General features: G+C 35.9%; 1 non-coding gene and 1 pseudogene across 1 annotated transcript; one reads left to right on the top strand and one right to left on the bottom strand.

The window, feature by feature from the left end:
* Nucleotides 1-12082: 12082 nt before the first annotated feature.
* Nucleotides 12083-12189, bottom strand: LOC121207540 (small nucleolar RNA R71). The gene has a single exon (XR_005902614.1). It is a non-coding gene; the product is annotated as a small nucleolar RNA R71 (small nucleolar RNA).
* Nucleotides 12190-13531: 1342 nt separating this feature from the next.
* LOC121216403 (uncharacterized) lies at nt 13532-19096 on the top strand (annotated as a pseudogene).
* Nucleotides 19097-19305: the final 209 nt, after the last annotated feature.

The following is a 19305-nucleotide window of genomic DNA, read 5'->3' as shown; positions in this document are numbered from 1 at the left end:
CGAAAAACATAGGTATTAAATCTCATTACATAATTTATTAAGATAAATTTATTAAATGATTTTTCATAGTTACCCACAGGAATTATGAAAATGAATTTAATAATTTTTATCGAAAGGATTGTAATTAATTCTATTATAAAATGAATCTAACTGAATTAAAAATTTAGTCTGCGGGCAATTTTTATGTCACTAGATTCATTATTTACTTAATTTACATTGGCAGATTATGATTTATGTTTGCCTCAAATTTCTGTTCAGCATATATGTTGATTTATTTTGCAATTTTACAACCTGTGATTATGTCTGATAATAAAGTAGATATCCTTGAATTAACTCGTGAGAACTTTAAGTTTTGGAAGGAGAGTATTCTTCTCCAATTGGGGTGCTTGGATATTGACTATGCCATAATGAAATCTGAGGCACATATTACAAAAATCAGCACTCAAGTTGACCTTACTCTGTATGAAAAATAGGAGCGATCTAATCGCTTAAGTATCATGTTCATAAAGAGTAAGTTCCTATTGATGTTTGTGGCTCAATTAAACATTATGAGAACGTCCAAGAATTATTGGTGACTATTGGAAAACAATTCAAAACTTCTCAAAAGTCATTAGCTAGCACCATAATCATGAAGTTTACATCAATAAAGCTCATTACCGTGAAAGGTGTATGTGATTACATCAACAAGATGAGAGATTTAGCAGCTCAATTAAAACACTTGAGGTTGAAATGTCTGAATATTTCCTGGTGCACTTTACATTGAACACTCTTCCACCTCAGTTTGGGCCTTTTAAGATCTCTTATAACACATATAAGGATAAGTGGTCTATTGATGAGCTTTTGACCATGTGTGATCAAAAGGAGGCCAGACTCATACTAGAGATGGAAGAAAGTGCACTAACGATTACTCAAGGAAAGAAGACGATCCAAGCTAAGCAAAAAGGGAAGGCTAAAATGCAACCCCAAGATGACATAAAGAAAGAGTCCAAATGTTTCTTTTGTAAAAAGAAGGGACACTTAAAGAAGGACTGTATTAAGTTTAAAAGTTGGCTTGAAAAGAAAGGTAAACCAATCTCACTTGTTTGCTTTGAGTCTACTATGGTTGATTTTAGTTATAACACGCGGTGGATTGATGCTGGTTTTACAATCCATATCTCAAATTCCTTACAGGGATTAAGATACCTAAGGAAACCAATGGGATTTGAGCGACACATCTATCCAGGAAATAAGATGGAGTCGCATGTTGAAGCAATTGGAACATGCAAAGTAGTGCTTAGGAGTGGCTTTGTTTTAATTTTATAAAAGACTTCAAATTTTCAATTTTTCTAGAAATTTAGTTTCTATTTCAAGACTTGCACCATTTGGATATTGTTTTAGTTTTTCAAACACCGGTTTCAGTTTATTTTACAAATCTGAACTTATTGGAAATGGTGTTTTATCTGATGGTCTTTATTCTCTTAATTTGCAAAATAATGTCACTCATAATGTAATACATGTTCAAATCGGTACTAAATGTTGTGTTATAAATGAAGATTCCTCTATTTTATTGCACCAGAGTTTAGGACACATCTCCATTGAAAGGATTAAGAGATTAGTAAATGATGGGGTACTTAGTACTTTAGATTTCACTAATTCCAATACTTGTATAGTTTGCATTAAGGGCAAACAGACTAACAAGTCAAAGAAAGGTTCCAAAAGGAGTTTGATCGTATTAAAAATCATCCATTTTGATATATGTTGCCTAGATATGGATATGCAATGTAACACCCTTAACCCGTATCTATCGTCGAAATAAGGTTATAGAGCTTCACCGTAAAAACATAATTTAAAACATTCATTTACAAACATTTCATAAAACATAGCATAATACAATCAAACACATGCATATCTATCCTTTTTCGAGCCTTCGAGCCCTTAGAAACACTTTAGAAATGATTCAGGACTAAATCAGAAACATATGAAACCTTAAGGAAAAATTTAGAAAAAATTAAAACTATAGGGGTCACACGGCTGAGACACACGTTTGTGTATCAAGCTGTGTAAAAATCAAATTAGGGACACACAGCCGTGTCCCAGCCTGTGCCCATGCCCGTGTAACTCTTTGACTTGGGTCACACGATCGAGCCACGCGCCCGTGTGCTAGGCCATGTAACCTTCGAAATGCAACCTTTAAAACCTACAGGGAACACACAGCCATGTGTGACATATGGCTAAGACACATGCCCGTGTCTTAGGCCGTGTGGACAACAAAATGACCAAAATCAAGCCATTTATCTCACCCTTTAAAACATGACCTACAAGCCATCTGCACATATACATAAGGCCTTAAAACATACCCAAATCATGCATAAAATGGTCAAATCTTTATACCAGGTGTCCATAAAACCAATATTCCAAAAGGCATCTCAATCACAATTAACATACCAAATATGGTCATTCCAAACATGCAGCAATTTAACCATATTAACAACCACCAACAATGCATCAAAATACCATAAGTGCCATAAATCTAAAGTAACATTACATGCCATAAACATCAACTAAATGTTAGACATGCATCTATCTATACATGCCATTATAACCATGACCAAAACATCAAAATCTACCGATATAATCGTTGGATAGTGTGATAGATATCCGATTAGCTTTCAACCCAATCGAACTTCTGATAATTTGTGAAGTAAGAGAAAGATAACCACATAAGCAATGAATGCTTAGTAAGCTCGTATAAACTTTAATCATAATATTCCATTTTAAATATGAACTTTATAAGTCATAAATAAACCTATACCAATGCCTCAAGATTTATCAAACTATATAATTATCAACTCACAAATGAATAGGTTCATTAACATCCCAAATACTTTCCATTTATAACATAATAAGGTCTTATAAGTTGAATTACATAATCATTAACCTTTTCTTAAAATAGTGAATCATTTCATTTGCTTACTTTCCATTCCATTTGCTTAGCATAAGCTTAATTACGTTATCAATTCACGAATTAATGTATTTATTCATGACATAAGTAAACTCACATATATCATAAGTAAATTCCTTCATTACAAGTAAGTCCTGTAACTCAACAATCCTTTTTATTTCATCATATTTTGTCTCATCTATGAACTTATCATTTTAATATCTATTCTTACTCGTTTCATTTGCATAACACACAAGACATAAGCATAAACATTAACCATAACCACAAGCTAGTGCATTTAAACATAACTCTTTCACATTTAACTAATAATCATTCTGTAATTCATCATTCGTCTCAAACTTTCCTATAAACATATCATTCTGGAATCACTTACTTTCACTAAACAAGATTAAAGCTAAATGAATAAATTAATCATACCTGTTATACATTTACGAAGCATTTATAAGCTTAGTCTTAAAAATGATTCATTGTATGCTTCTTGTACTATAATAATTCAATCCAAACTCATTCATATATATACATAAACATATATCTTTAACCAAATAATCATCAATATAATGATACTCACATATGATCAAGTAATTCATTGAACATTTAACATTTAACATTTACTAATATCTTGATTATACATTAGCCTTTAACATTAAAATAATTTTGTAAATTTCATTCACAGTTAGCCCAACGAACTAGTTGTAACAGCCTGGTTTAGACCCTAGTCGGAATAGTGGTTTCAGGACCACAAATTCGAGTTAGAAAATTTATATTAATATTATTTTCTGTGATTATAGTATGTGGTTAAGCATGTGTGAAAGTTTAGTATGAAAATTTAATTGTTTTTGTGCTCAATTTGATAAAAGGACCTAATCGTGTAAAATGTAAAAGTGGCCTTCTATTTGTTTAAGTGCCAAATTACCATATGTTGCATCCTTATGATTCAATTATACCAATGAATTAATGTATGGACAAAATTAGACATGAGTTGTTGGATTTTAAATGAAATGAAAAAAGGTTAATTTAGTAATTAAAATATTATGTTATTATAATTAAAAGAAAACATTTTGGTTCATTATTTGTTTGTTCTTGCCGAAAATATAAAAGAAAAAGAAATGTTGAAGCTCAAATAGGGTCCGACTATATTTAAGCTCAATTAGGTAAGCATTTGAGCTCGGTTTTTTATGATTTTTACGTTTTTTGTGATCGTTGTTAAGTGTTCTAACTAGCCCATGCTTAAATTCATGAAATTATTGATAATTTGATGACATGAAATTGATGAATTCATGAGTTTTGTGATGTTAAATGATGAAATATGAAAGCTTAGTGCTTGATATACATGTTTTGTAAAGTGATTTTGAGTAAAAATGCATATTAGGGATTAAATTATGAAAATGAGAAATTGAGGGACTAAAATGTGAAATAAATAAAATGTGTGGGCTTATATGAACTAGGGTAAAATTCGGCTAGGCAATTGTATAAGGAAATTTTGAATAATTTGTGATTTTATGAATTAGGGGCTAAAGTGTTAAAATGTGCAAATGTGAGGGCTAATTTGTAAAAATGCCCTAAATATGTGTATATTGTAACAACCTGATTTAGACCCTATTCAGAACGGTGGTTTTGACACCACGAATCGGAGTTAGAAAAATATTTTAAAATTATTTTCTGTGTTTATTATGTGTGAATTTATATTTGTGAATTTTTCGTGTTTTAATTTTATCGTTTGAGTGCCAATTTAATAAGAAGGGCTTAACCGCGTAAAATGAAAATTTGATGGTTTAATATGTAAGGGATGAATTGTGATTGTCTTTGTAATTTGATGTGTTTAAGATGCAATTTGCCCATGATAACATTTAGTGAACGGTAGTGACCTTATAATATAATGGTTTTATATTTTATTATAAAAGTTAAACTTGTAAAATGCTAAATTATATATGATATAATAAAGCATAATTAAAAGGCCATGTTAATATGTTCATACTTTTGACCGAAATAACAAAAGAAAGAAAGAAAATAAAGCTTAAGGCATTCGACATTGTTGAAGCTTGATTAAGGTATGTAACTAGCTACGTTTTTGATAATTTTTACGTTTTTAAGATCTTTGCAGTGTAATGTACAAAGCCCATGCTTGAATTTCTGATTTTGATGAATATTTTGAGTTATGCCATTGATGAATAATTGAGCTTTGTGATGTTAGTTGATGAAATATGAAAGATATGTTTTGGATTAACATGTTTTGTATTGGAATTTTTGATGATTTTGAGTAATTAGGATAATAAATTGAGAGACTAAAATATAAAATAAATGAAATATATGAACTTGGATGAACACAAGGAACATTCGGCCTAAGCATGGTGTGTGCAAATTTTGCATGTTTTGTGTTTTGTGCAATTTGGACTAAATTGTAAAAGTGTAAAATGTTAGGGGTAAAATGGTAATTTGCCCATTTATGTATTTTTGGACTAAATTGAGTGAAAATATGTTTGAATGAGTTTAATTTGAATATGTTTAGATCAAGAACCAAATAAATCAGATTTGGATCGGGGGAAAACCAAAGTTGTCGATTAGTCATCCCATTCTAATTAGAGTTGTCTGAGGTAAGTTTATAAGCAAATAGATGTTGTTTATTTTAAATAAATACAAGCTTATTATGCTGAAATGAATTATGTGAAGTATGTCTGTTGTTAGCCAAATGTGTATATGCTAAGGAGCTATATTTACAAATTCGTTTCGACCGAGTTACAACATTTGAAAGCCCCGTACAAACCTTAAGAATAGCTAGGATACATATGTCATGACATAGAATTTTCGATATCGTGTAATACCACGTCTGGGATGTTGGCATCGATATATGTGGAGACCATGCTTGGGACTTTGGCATTGTATTTGATTCGTGTAAGACCCTGTCTGGGATAGTGGCATCGATATGTAATAGCATATAAGACCACGTTTGGGACGTTGGCATTGTATGATATGTGTGATTATCTGAGTATCCTAGTCAATTCCGAATGGTTCAACGGGCAATGATAAGATGTGATCAGATGTGTAAATCGAGCTAAGTGATCAGGTATGACATAGTTGATTACTTATTTGAAAATAAGGTAAGTTGGTTATTTGAAATGTGATGCAAAATTATACCTTATGCTAATGTAAATACATATGTGTATTAGTGAAGTGTACTCGGCCACATGGTATGTAAATAAGTATGAGTTATTAAAACTGGTTTAAGAGTATATGCTTATGAGTGTGTATATTTGGTTATATAATGGTACTATGGTTTTGAAATTGATTGTTACTTTGATAATAGATACATGTATATTCGGCCAAGGTAAAACTTATATGTGAAAGTATATGTTATATATGAAATTGTGAGCTTGAAATTAAGTGTGATTATGAAAGCATAAATTGATTTGGTTAAATTGAGTTGATATTGTTATTAAGTTATTTGTTTGCTTATGACTTACTAAGCTATGATAGCTTATGACTTACTAAGCTATGATAGCTTAATGTGTGTGTTTATGTTTGTCTCTGTTTTATAGATTTTGGAGGCTAGTTACGAGCTCGGGATCATCAGCAAAGTCTATCACACTGTCGTCTGTTTTTGGTATTTTATAAGTTTGAACTTGAACCCATGGCATGTATGGGCTAGATTATATTTGGTTAAGTTTGAAGTTGTATATATATTAAGCCATGCGAAAATAGCTAATATGTTATGTGAGTATATGAAACTTTAGTCAAGTTTATATGTGTTATATTCTTTGGAAATGGTTGGTGATTTTGGATGTGTATTTGGTTGTTTCGGCTATGGTTTATGCATAGATAAAAGTATATGTGAACTTGGTTGGTATGTTTTGTTAAGGTGCTATTATGTGATTTGGTATTAAAGGATATTCGGTCATGAGATGAAGTAGGTATGGATAATATTTGTATGTCTTTGATCATGGAGAGTAAATATGATTTTAGGTGTAATGAAAAGCTTGTGAAATGACCATGTTTTGATTCAACAAATAAGTTAATAATTTTCGGTGGATGTTAGATAATTAGGGTGACATGAATTTGATATTAAAGTTGGATTGTTTTGGCTATATGGATATATATACTTAGCCGAATATGTGATTATTGTATTAGTTTTGAATATGAATTTTGTTAGTTTGCTTGATAAGTGATAATAGCATGTTAAAATTCAGTTTTGGTATGCTAAAAATGTAACACCCCAAACCCAGCCTAGACGTTATGGCTGAATCTGGCTTGTCACATCAAAGCGTCGTTCAAAAATCGAGTTATCGTTAAAAGTTTATTTCTATAATTAAAACCTTTTGCTCAAGGTTAGCAAATCATCTTGTCAAAAATGTTTACTTAATGTCTGGCATTGATACTTTAAATTATTTCAAAACGCGAAAGCTACTAAAGTTTGAAATATAAAATGTCTATTTTTAAATTTTTTGAAAATAGTTATTAATTTTTGAAAATTCATGTTTAGCAGTTTTAAATAAGGAAATCAAAAGCCCAATTAAATATTTAATCCCTCAAAGGCCTTATTACAGAATTAAAACCCCAAAACATAAAATTCAAATAAAAAGTCTATAGTAGAGCATCAATGGTCGTGTGGCCACCTCCGAGTCTCTCGCGGCTCCAAATTGCCTAAGGCTGGGGATTACCTGCACAGTTAAAAAATGGGATGAGTTTATGAAAACTCAGTGTGTAATCCCCTCCTAAATTAATATAGTTAGTAAACAGATAGAATTCAGAATCAGTCTGGGTTGGAGCCCATTACAGTAACAGAACAATGAGTGTGGGCCTAAGCCCAGTACAATTTCACTTGGGTCTCAGCCCTCATCAGAATCAATTGGGCCAGCCCATTGTCAATATCAGTAACAATGGGCCTAGCCCATTAATAGAATCATGTGGGCCTAAGCCCATTACAGAATCAGTATCAGATGCAGATATACAGACAGATAACCAGCCCAGTCCAAGCAACACACCACCCGTACCAACCAGCATACCATGTGGGGATAAAATCAACCCACCCAGCCAACACACCAAGCTTAGTACCGGTTGTGGCACTAAGTCAACAGAACGACTCAACGCTGTAGATAGAACGGCTAAAGGCCGTAAATATCGCAGCAACGCTGCCAGTTAACAAAACAACTATAAGCCATAAGTATTGCAGAAAGGCTAAAAGCCTTGTACAGAATGGCTACTGGCCGTACACTTCCTCCGTCAATAATAACCCAACCCCATGCAGTATTTCATGTCATAAATAATACGTGTATGCAAAGTCATACTCAGTACAATCATATATGTAAATCATAAGCACATTAGTCATACGGAAAATAAGGGCATAATCGTCATTCTACCATACAGGGGTATTATGGTCATTTTATACTACAGGGGTATTTCAGTAATTTTACCAATATTCAGTTTTCAGCTCAGATAATGACCTCTCCGAAGGTCTATAGTCGCCTCACCGACACAGATAACCTAAATGATCATAATAGTGTAAATGGGCATAACGCACATTACTCGGCACAAGTGGGCCTACACGCTCGTATCGCCCATTTAGCCTAAATTCAATTACGGCTATGTGACCTACATAGTGCAGTCCAATATTCATCAATTACCACAAAATCAATCCGTGTGGGGCCCACGAGCCTATTGGGCCCACACAGCCCATTGAGGCCCATTGAGGCCCTTAACGGCCTATGCCATGCACATGACATGACAAGCCCAACTACTTCCCACCTATTAGTTAGATTTACACAAGCGGGCCCATGGGGCCCATTGGGCCCATTTGGCCCATCGAGGCCCAGTGCACGAAAACGCTCGTGGCGGCCTCTACAATCTGTCACCCATAGTTTGTGGCCTCAGTTTACCCCACGAGCGATCGTACACTCGTGAGGCCTCAAATGATGAAGTTTCAACTTTTCGGCTTTTGTCGATTTCCAACAAAGAAAGGCGTGAATACACACCACCAACTTTGGTTAAGCAGGTATGAAATAATCTCTCCTAAAACCAGTGATCACCAACTCATCTTGTTCGCTCTATTTAAAGCCACCTTCTCGCCAATTCTCATGTTAGCTTGCCGATGTGGGATTACTTTCAACCATTAGGTTAAAATTCCTTATTTTTTTATGACCACTTCAACCACAGAGTTCCAGTACAACTCCACCTCCTACACAACTCAAACAACAAAATAAATACTCTATTGCGCATCTCAAGACTTGAACCTTAGACCTCACAGTTACACAACATGCCACCTTGCCACTACACCGCAAGGCTCTTTGTGTCACCATTTTAGCCTCAATTAATTATAAGGTCTATAGGCCAAAGTCTAGGTTCCTTTAAAAGAAAAACCAAAATAAATTGCAAGAGACAAACTTGAACCTAGGCTCCCTTACAACCTTAATGACACCACAACCACTAGACTACAAGCTTCCTTGTGTCATTTCCTTAACACAACAATTTAAAAGGCCTTCATCCAAGAACCCAGGGTTTTATTCACTTAAAACCAAAATTTTTGCTAAATCCCAGGTTTGAAGCCAAGATTTCTCCAACACTTCTCAGGGCCATTATGGAAACACGAAAATTTATATACTTTTTCATACCCTTTTTAACTTAAAACCAGGCTATTCCAGTTAAATTCTTGTCAAAAATAATTAAATATTATAAAATAATTAAATTATGTTAAAAATATGAACATTATGAATTTTAATTAATTTCATAGTTAATTTTGATTAAATTTGGTTATTTTTGACAGAATTACACAATTGGAGAAAAAGGGCCCGGTGAACACTGCGAGAAGAACAAAATCGAGAGTAATTTGAAGTATCGAGGCCAATTAATTTCCAGCCCAAGACGGTCCAGAAATGTGTATTAATTCATAATTAAATTAATTTTAATTTATTTCCTATTTAATTTAGGTTAAATGAAGAAAGGGCCTAGTGAACCGCACTAGTTGAACAGAATCGAGTGAGCCGAACCAGCCACTAATTGGGCTGACCAGAACCGTCTATTGGCTGGCCCAAATCAGAAAATTAGCTGATAAAATATGCTTGCAAAAAGGCCCTTGAAAAACCTCCAAATTACGTTCAAACCCCACCTTTATTTTAGGCTTTGTAGATTTGCCCCAGCCTATTTTTAGCAAGGTTGAAAGCTTCAACCTTGCCATGTGTGTGGCTGGACATGGGAGGGCTCTCTTGGCTGCTGAATTTTCTATTTTTAGCAGCCCTCTTTGGCTATAAAAGCCACCCTATGCTTCCCATTTCAAGGCATCCCTCAACATCCCTCATTCCACAACATTCTCTCAAGTTTCCTCTCTATTTTTCCATCCCATTTTCCCTTCCTCTTGCGCCGATTTCCTCTCTTGAGAAAGAGGTGTTCTTCAGACATCTTGGGAAGCAATCAAGGATTCATAGAAGCCTTGCTCGGCGAAGACAACGGAGACTAAGAACGGAGCAACAGTCGAGCCGCAGAGAAACACAGGATTTGCTTTCTGTTCCCTTTCTTTTTAATTTTTGTTGTTTTTATGATGAACATATCTATGAAAAATATTGTTGTTGAAATGGTTATTTTAATCAATTTAGCTTGAATTTAATTCGTGTTGGGTTGATTATATTTTTCCTACTTGAATTATTAAAATAGTGTTTATGCTGTTATAGGCCTCAGTGAAATGCTTGATTAAGTAAAATCATCCTTAGGTTATCTGGCATTATAATTGTTTAGATAACTAAAGAATTAATTGTTTAAATGGATTGAAATTGAAATTAATGGACTCAGTACTTAATCAGTGCATGTTTAATTCTTCTAAGGTAACTAAAAATTAAATTAGCATTGTATTTGGCGATACATTTGCCTTGCATAACTTGCAACATTGTTGTGATTAAATTGTTTCAAGATATGGCTACTTTGTTACTTCACATAATCTTTTACATGTTTATGAAGTTGAATTAATCGGTTGAATCGACATAGGAATATGAGAGAGATAATTTAATTCAATAAGTATGTATGTGCGATAGCATGTTTACTTTATTAAATCTGTTTAGTCGATTGAATTGGCATAGGGATATGTTCAAGAGATAAATGGAATTTTAATTAGTAAATATGTTCATAAGTTATCAAATTACTGGGTTGCCGTGAAATTTTTCATAACAGCATAAGCACGAATTTAATATTTCTAAGTTAAAAAGGTATAATTAATCCAACACAATTATATCATCTTGATTAAATCTTAATTGAAATCGTGCACTAGAACTCTTTTATTTTATTTAAATTGTTTGCTTAGTTTTAAAATCTTAGTTTATAAATCACTCTTTTCAAACAAAAATCATTTTTACCTCACCAAAGTGTTTTAATTAATTTCATAAATATTACTTTTTACAGTCCCTGCAGGTACGATAACTCGACATTTACTTGTCACTTTATTACTTGTTACGATTGTGTACACTTGCACATTTCCACCGTTCCAAGTTTTTGGCGCCATTGCCGGGGACTGTTTTTTAAAAAAAACATTATTTGTGAATTTATTTTTAAATTTTGGTTCTATTATTTTCCTGTTCAATTTTACTTACCTAATTAATTCTTCCCTGATTATTTCAGGTGTTTATGAGTATTGACCGAAGTATCGACTTACTCCCAGTGGACCCTGAAATAGAACGAACCTTTCGCCAATGAAGAAGACAAGCAAACTAGAGAAGGATCGAAGAAATGAATTTCGAGAATATCAATCAAGGAAACAGAGCAAACCTTGCTCAAAATCCTATCCTTATTGCTGATGATAGGGATAGAGCTTTACGAAAATTTACCGTGCTAGTTTTTAATGACCTTAATCCAGGTATTAGAAGACCTGAGATCGAGGCACAACAATTCGAGCTGAAGCCAGTCATGTTCTAAATGCTTCAGATAGTAGGCCAGTTTAGTGGAATGCCTACTGAAGATCCTCATCTTCATTTAAGACTGTTTATGGAGGTGAGCGACTCTTTCAAGCTAGCCGGAGTACCCGAAGATGCATTACGATTAAAACTGTTCCCGTACTCGCTGAGGGATAGAGTTCGAGCCTGGTTAAACTCACTGCCACCGAACTCGATTTCTACATGGCAAGAGTCAGTAGAGAGATTTCTTGTGAAGTATTTCCCGCCTAGCAAGATTGCTAAGCTAAGAAATGAGATTACTGCTTTCCAACAAATGGATGATGAGTCCTTGTATGAGGGATGGGAAAGATTCAAAGAGTTATTATGAAAGTGCCCTCATCACAGAATTCCGCATTGTATCCAACTTGAGACATTTTACAATGGTCTCAATGCTCACACAAGGATGATAGTAGATGCTTCTGCTAACGGTGCTATCTTATCTAAGTCTTACAATGAGGCTTATGAAATCATCGAGAGGATCGCCAGTAACAATTATCAGTGGCCAACCAATCGAGCAACATCAGGAAGATGAGTTGCTAGAATCCATGAAGTGGATGCTCTCACTTCACTTGTATCCTAGGTATCTTCGATATCTTTAATGTTAAAGAATCTTACCACTAATGGGTCTAACAGTTTTGCAGCTCAACCACCTAACCAATATAAGAATATAGCCTGTGTCTATTGTGGGGAAGGACATGTGTTTGAAGAATGTCCGTCAAACCCAGAATCCATGTACTACATAGGTAATCAGAACCAGAACCGAGGAAGGCAAGGGCTGCAATCCAACTTTTACAACCCATCGTGGCGAAATCACCCCAATCTTTCCTAGAGTAACCAAGGGGCTGGAGGCAGTAACAACTACGCCCAACCTAGACCAACCCAGCCGCCTAGTTTTTCACAGCAAGTTCAGAAACCAGTTCAGGCTAAATCATCCAATAGCTTAGAGAATTTATTGAAGGCATACATGACGAAGAATGACGCCACTCTAAGGAATTTGGAGAATCAAGTGGGCCAGCTTGCTACTGAACTTAGGAACCGTCCACAAGGTGCTCTACCTAGTGATACAGAAAATCCGAGAAATCCAGGGAAGGAGCATTGTAAAGCACTAACATTGAGGAGCGGAAAAACGGTAGAGCCCAACATCATTGAAGTTGAAAAGGAGCATGCTGAAGCTCAAGATTCAGAAGAAGTTCAACCGAGTGTTAAAGTTCCTGTTCCACTAGAACCAGAACCTGCAATACCTGAAAAGGTAACCTCAGAACCAGCCAATTCTGATCAGCCAACCATTCCGTTAGTAGTAGAATTGCCGCCAAAGACAAATCAACCAGTACCAACTCCAGTATATAAACCTCCACCACCTTACCCTCAAAGACTCCAGAAGCAAAAATAGGAGGTCCAATTCAAGAAGTTCCTTGACGTACTCAAGCAACTTCATATCAACATCCCGTTGGTTGAAGTACTTGAACAAATGCCAAATTACGTAAAATTCATGAAAGATATCCTGTCCAGGAAGAGAAGACTTGGAGAATTTGAGACGGTAGCTTTGACGAAGGAATGCAGTGCATATCTTCAAGACAAATTACCCCCTAAGGTGAAGGATCCTGGGTGTTTTACCATTCCATGAAACATTGGAGCAACTTATTGTGGTAAGGCACTATGTGACTACGGCGCAAGTATCAACTTGATGCCTATGTCGATATTTAAGAAGTTGGGGATAGGTGAAGTTCAACCTACTACGGTTACACTTCAGCTAGCAGATCGATCCTTAGCACATCCAGAAGGAAAAATTAAGGACGTATTGGTACGTGTAGATAAGTTTATCTTTCCTACTAATTTTGTAATTTTAGATTTTGAAGCAGACAAAGAAGTACCAATTATCCTGGGGAGACCGTTCTTAGCAACTGGAAGGACACTTATCGATGTGCAGAAGGGCGAACTTACTATGCACGTTCAGGATGATCAGGTAACATTTAACGTTTTCAAGTCAATGCGATTTCCTATCACAATAGATGATTGTTCTGCAACATCCAACTTAGAGGATTTAATAGTAGAGAAGGAACTCAACTCTGTTGAGGATCCTCTGGAAAGAATTTTGACATCAGACCCTCCAAGTGACGAAGAGGAGGATGGAAACTTAGCTTTGCTAGAAGCTAATCAAAATGGATTTAATCCACAATCCCGTTTTGAATCTTTGGATTTAAAGGAAAGAGATTACACACAGTCGAAAGCATCAATCGAGGAGCCACCTAAACTAAAACTCAAGGTATTACCTTCTCATTTAAAATATTTTTATTTAGGTGACGCTTCTACTCTGCCTGTGATTGTTTTAGCAGAGTTAACTACTGAGCAAGAAGAGAAACTTATCTTAGTTCTGAAACAATTTAAGAATGCTATCGGATGGACCATAGCTGATATTCGCGGTATTAGTCCATCTGTATGCATGCACAAGATCATCCTGGAAGATGGTGAAAAAGAGATGATCGATGGACAACAAAGGCTGAACCCCATCATCAAGGACGTAGTGAAAATAGAGATTATCAAGTGGTTAGATGCGGGTATCATTTACCCCATCTCAGACAGTTCATGGGTAAGTCCGGTCCAGTGCGTACCAAAGAAAGGAGGTATCACGATCATAGAGAGTGAGAATAACGAGTTGATACCGACTAGAACAGTTACAGGATGGAGAATCTGCATTGATTACCGGAAGCTAAACAAGGCAACTAGGAAGGATCACTTCCCTTTGGCGTTCTTAGACCAGATAGACTCGCTGGGCGAGATTACTACTGTTTTCTCGATGGATACTCAAGGTACAACCAGATTACGGTAGCACCGGAAGATCAACACAAGACCACATTCACCTGCCCGTACGGTACATTTGCATTTAGACGCATGCCATTTGGTTTATGTAATGCATCTGCTACATTTCAAAGATGTATGATGTCTATTTTCACTGACATGGTAGAGAAATTTTTGGAAGTTTTCATGAACGACTTTTCAGTGTTTAGAGATACATACGATGATTGCTTAGCCAATCTGTCTAAGGTACTTAGGCGATGCGAAGAGACAAACCTAGTCCTTAACTGGGAAAAGTGCCATTTTATGGTATGAGAAGGTATCGTTCTGGGGCATCGGATAACAAGACATGGGATCCAGGTAGACAGAGTAAAAAGTAGATGTTATTGAGAAACTCCCACGTCCAACATCTGCAAAGGGTGTTAGGAGCTTTTTGGGCCACACCGGGTTCTATCGAAGATTTATCAAGGACTTCTCCAAAGTTGCTAAACCTTTATGCAAATTATTGGAGAAGGACACGATATTTAAATTTAATGAAGAATGCTTAAAAGCTTTCAATGACTTGAAGAATCGATTAGTCACAGCACCCATAATTGTCACACCAGACTGGGACTTGCCATTTGAATTGATGTGTGATGCAAGTGACTTCGCAATAGGAGCTGTCATGGGCCAGCGAAGGAACAAAGTTTTTCATCCCATCTACTATGCAAGATGAACTCTGATAGGAGCTCAGTTAAACTATACGGTAATAGAAAAAGAGTTACTTGCTATCGTATTTGCTTTCGACAAGTTTCGATCTTATCTTGTAGGTACCAAGGTAACTGTCTATACAGACCACTCGATAATTAAATATTTACTTTCCAAGAAAGACGCTAAGCCGAGGTTGATCCAATGGGTACTACTACTTCAAGAGTTCGATTTGGAAATTCAATATCGAAAGGGAGTAGAAAACCAAGTAGCAAATCACTTGTCCAGATTGGAGCTGCAAGAAGGGAATTCTCCACTTGTACCGATTTAAGAAACATTTCTAGATGAACAGATACTGAAGGTAAGTCATGTCCATAATACCCCTTGGTTTGCTGATTTTACTAACTTTTTAGCTTGTGGTTTAATGTCGTATGATAAGACATATCAACAAAGGAGAAAGTTTCTTTACGATGTGAAGTACTATTTCTGGGAGGAACCATACATGTTTAAAAAGTATGCAGATTAGATGATTAGGAGATGTGTGGCAGAAGAAGAAATACCGTAGATTCTATACCACTGTCACTCAGCCCCAAGTGGGGGTCATTTCGGAGGAACTCGTACTGCAGCCAAAGTATTGCAAGCCGGATTCTTTTTGCCAACACTATTCAAGGATGCATATGCATATGTAAAGAGTTGTGACCGATGTCAAAGAGTTGGAAATGTCACCAATAGAAATGATATGCCTCGAACAGACATCATTGAGGTCGAATTATTCGATGTTTGGGGTATTGATTTTCTTGGGCCCTTTCCTTCGTCTTTTGGTCACAAGTATATATTGGTCGTAGTAGATTATGTGTCCAAGTGGGTCGAGGCAGAGGCATATCCAACAAACGATGCTAGGGTTGTGATGAAGTTTTTTCAGAAACACGTGTTCACGAGGTTTGAAACCCTGAGAGCCATCATTAGTGATGAAGGGTCCCACTTTGTGAACAAGTGGTTAAAAGGGTTACTAGACAAGCACGGGGTGAAACACAAGGTTGCAACAGCTTACCATCCGCAGACGAATGGACAAGTTGAACTGGCAAATAAAGAAATCAAGGGCATATTGGAGAAGGTAGTTTGCCCGAACTGACGAGACTGGTCCAAAAGAGTAGATGACGCTTTATGGGCCTACAGGACAGCGTACAAGACACCTTTAGGGATGTCACCCTATAGGCTGGTTTTCGGTAAAGCATGTCATCTACCTTTGGAGTTAGAGCACAAAGCTTACTGGGCTCTTCGACGACTCAACTTAGATCCTAAGCTCGCAAAAGAAAGATGGATGTTCCAACTCAATGAGTTAGAAGAATTTCGAATGTTCTCATATGAAAATGCCAAATTACTCAAAGAGAGACTCAAGAAATGGCATGACAAACACATCCGGGTTCTAGAATTTGAAGCAGGTCAGCTCAACTTGAGATTGAAGTTCTTTCCAAGTAAGCTAAAATCACGTTGGTCCGGTCCATTTACAATTCACAGAGTCTATCCATACGGAGTTGTTGAACTCCAAGGTAAGAGAGGTAATTTTCAAGTTAATGCTCAGCGTTTGAAACACTATTGGGGGAATAAAACCGAACGGGATAACGTCTCGTTCATTTTATCAGATATTTAATATTTTTTTCGTGTTTTGTTTAATGAATAATTTAGGGTCTATTTTTCGGGTTTAATATGTTTAAATAAATTCTGTCTAGAAGGTTGGAACTTAAGCGGGACCATTTGTGACCCCTCCAATCTTTCCTGGGAATTTATTTTAACATAATTTTCCAAGAAATTTTTCCCTAATCAACAAAATAAATTTTTGTTTTTTAAATAAAAGGGTCAATTTGATCCATTTTTTAATTTGCAACTCAATTTTTAATTTTCATTGAGTCTAGGGATTTAAATTGAATTATTTTTATAGTTTGATTGCTTTTTTTGTAAATAATGAAAATTAGGTGCCTTTCTTTGTAAATATATTTTTTAAGGCATCTAGAAGAAATATATTTTTTATTTTTTTAACATTATTAATAATTTGATAAACTTTAATATATAATTATATTCATTATAATTTATATATTAATTTTTATCAACTTAGATTAGAATTAGGATTAATTTAATTTCAATTTTTATTTCATGTTTATCTTAGTAATTAATAGCAATTGATAATTCTATATGCTTATATTTAATTATTAATTGCTGTTAAGTTTGAGTAGGATTAGAATTAAACTCTTATCTTTAATTATTAAATTAGACTAAGAGTTCTATTTTAAGTCCTATTACTTATGCTATAAATACCACCTTATACCTCCCATCCATGCATCAACCAAAAACCAGAACACCTTGTGCCGCAACACCCCTAGCTCTAGCAGCCTAGTCGGCAAACACCCAGCAGCATCACGCTGCGCGACCCGATCAACACCCAGCTCCCACTTGTGCGCCTGCTGCTTCAGTCCAGCAGCTGCCCAGGTCGCATTCTACTGCTCTAGCGCCCCACCTGTGCGCCCTTGCTGCTGCTGCACAGGCCACGTCCCAGCTCCAGCACAAGCTCCAGGCCTGCTCGACGAAGTGCCGCGCGCTTCTTGCTGCACACCCTTGCGTGCTGCTGCTTGTTCTCTAGCCTTGTGCGGCACCCTCTTTGCACACCAAGCCTTAAGGAAAAATTCTTCAACCCTCCTCCTTTTAATTTGCCATCTTTTTCTTGCATTAATTTTCTTTGAGTTCTTATATTTTTGCAAAAAGGTCAATTATGCCTCACAAGAGAACTCGCGCCTTTGCTCAAATCAACGAAACACAAAGCAAGTTCCATTGTGTTAAAGCTAAAGTGAGATACGAAAGTACCTACAAAAATCAACAGATGCATTCTGAGAAAGGCTTCACACTGAAGGAGAGCAACTACAGAGATTTCATGGCACGTATTCGTCAAATTGCTGAAGCTCTCAATTGGGAACTGTTTTGTGAAAAGAGACCTAGTGTGGATGAAGAGGTATTTCGTGAGTTTTACGTGAATTTAACTTCAATTGAGATGACAGAAGTCCCTGTTCGTGGAATCAAGGTACCTATAAATTCGAATGCTATTAATGAGTTCATTGAATTGCCTTATTTCGAGAACGACGAGTATTCGTCTTTGATGAACAATATCAAGCCGGAACTTCTGCAAGAAATTCTCGAGGAGCTTACAGTTGAAGGTTCTAGTTAGACTGTGTCGAAACAAGGAACCCACACGTGTTGAAGAGAATACTTAACACCTATTGCAAAGGTATGGTTTTATTTCATCCGTTTCAGCCTTCTGCCTAGCTCACATGGGACTACAATTTCATTAGAGCGAATGGTCTTACTATACTCGATCTTAACGGGTAAGACCATTGATGTGGGAAAGATCATCCTGAAAGAAATTCAAAACTGTGCCGCTAGACATTCTGGCCCTGCTTACTTCCCCTTTATAATAACTATTCTGTGCTTGAAAGCAGAAATTCTTGCTAATGTCAAGAAGACAAGGTACACCCAAGGCACAATTACAGAATGGGACCTCTACTGAGTAGCTGGAGACTCAGTTCTACAACAACGAGTTGAAGAAAGTGAAGAACCTGAGGAACCTGATGAAGAAAAAGATCCCACGATGCAATCATTTGAAGTCCCTGATAAGGTGGACCTAGTAAAGCCAAAAGATGAATCGGATGCTGGAACTCCAATGTTTAGAGCTCATTCGCCTAACCCAGACTTTCGAGATGAGTTGTCAAATTTGATGGACTTAATGTAACATATGCAATGGCAGCAACAAGCATACTGGAGATACTAAAAAATAAGAGATGACTCGATTCGAAGTGCTTTCTAGAGAATATACAATGACCCATTTATTTTTGTGCCTGAATTTCCATATTTCATATTCGAGCCATGGACTCCACTCTCGAAAAAGGAGCGAAGCAGTTCATGCAAAGGCAATAATGATGGAGCAAAAGATGAGTCCAA

The sequence above is a fragment of the Gossypium hirsutum genome, chromosome A01, assembly GCF_007990345.1.
Source record: "Gossypium hirsutum isolate 1008001.06 chromosome A01, Gossypium_hirsutum_v2.1, whole genome shotgun sequence".
Classification (NCBI taxonomy): domain Eukaryota; kingdom Viridiplantae; phylum Streptophyta; class Magnoliopsida; order Malvales; family Malvaceae; genus Gossypium; species Gossypium hirsutum.
Note: the sequence above shows the minus strand (reverse complement) of the source record. Positions and strands in the feature narration are given on the sequence as shown.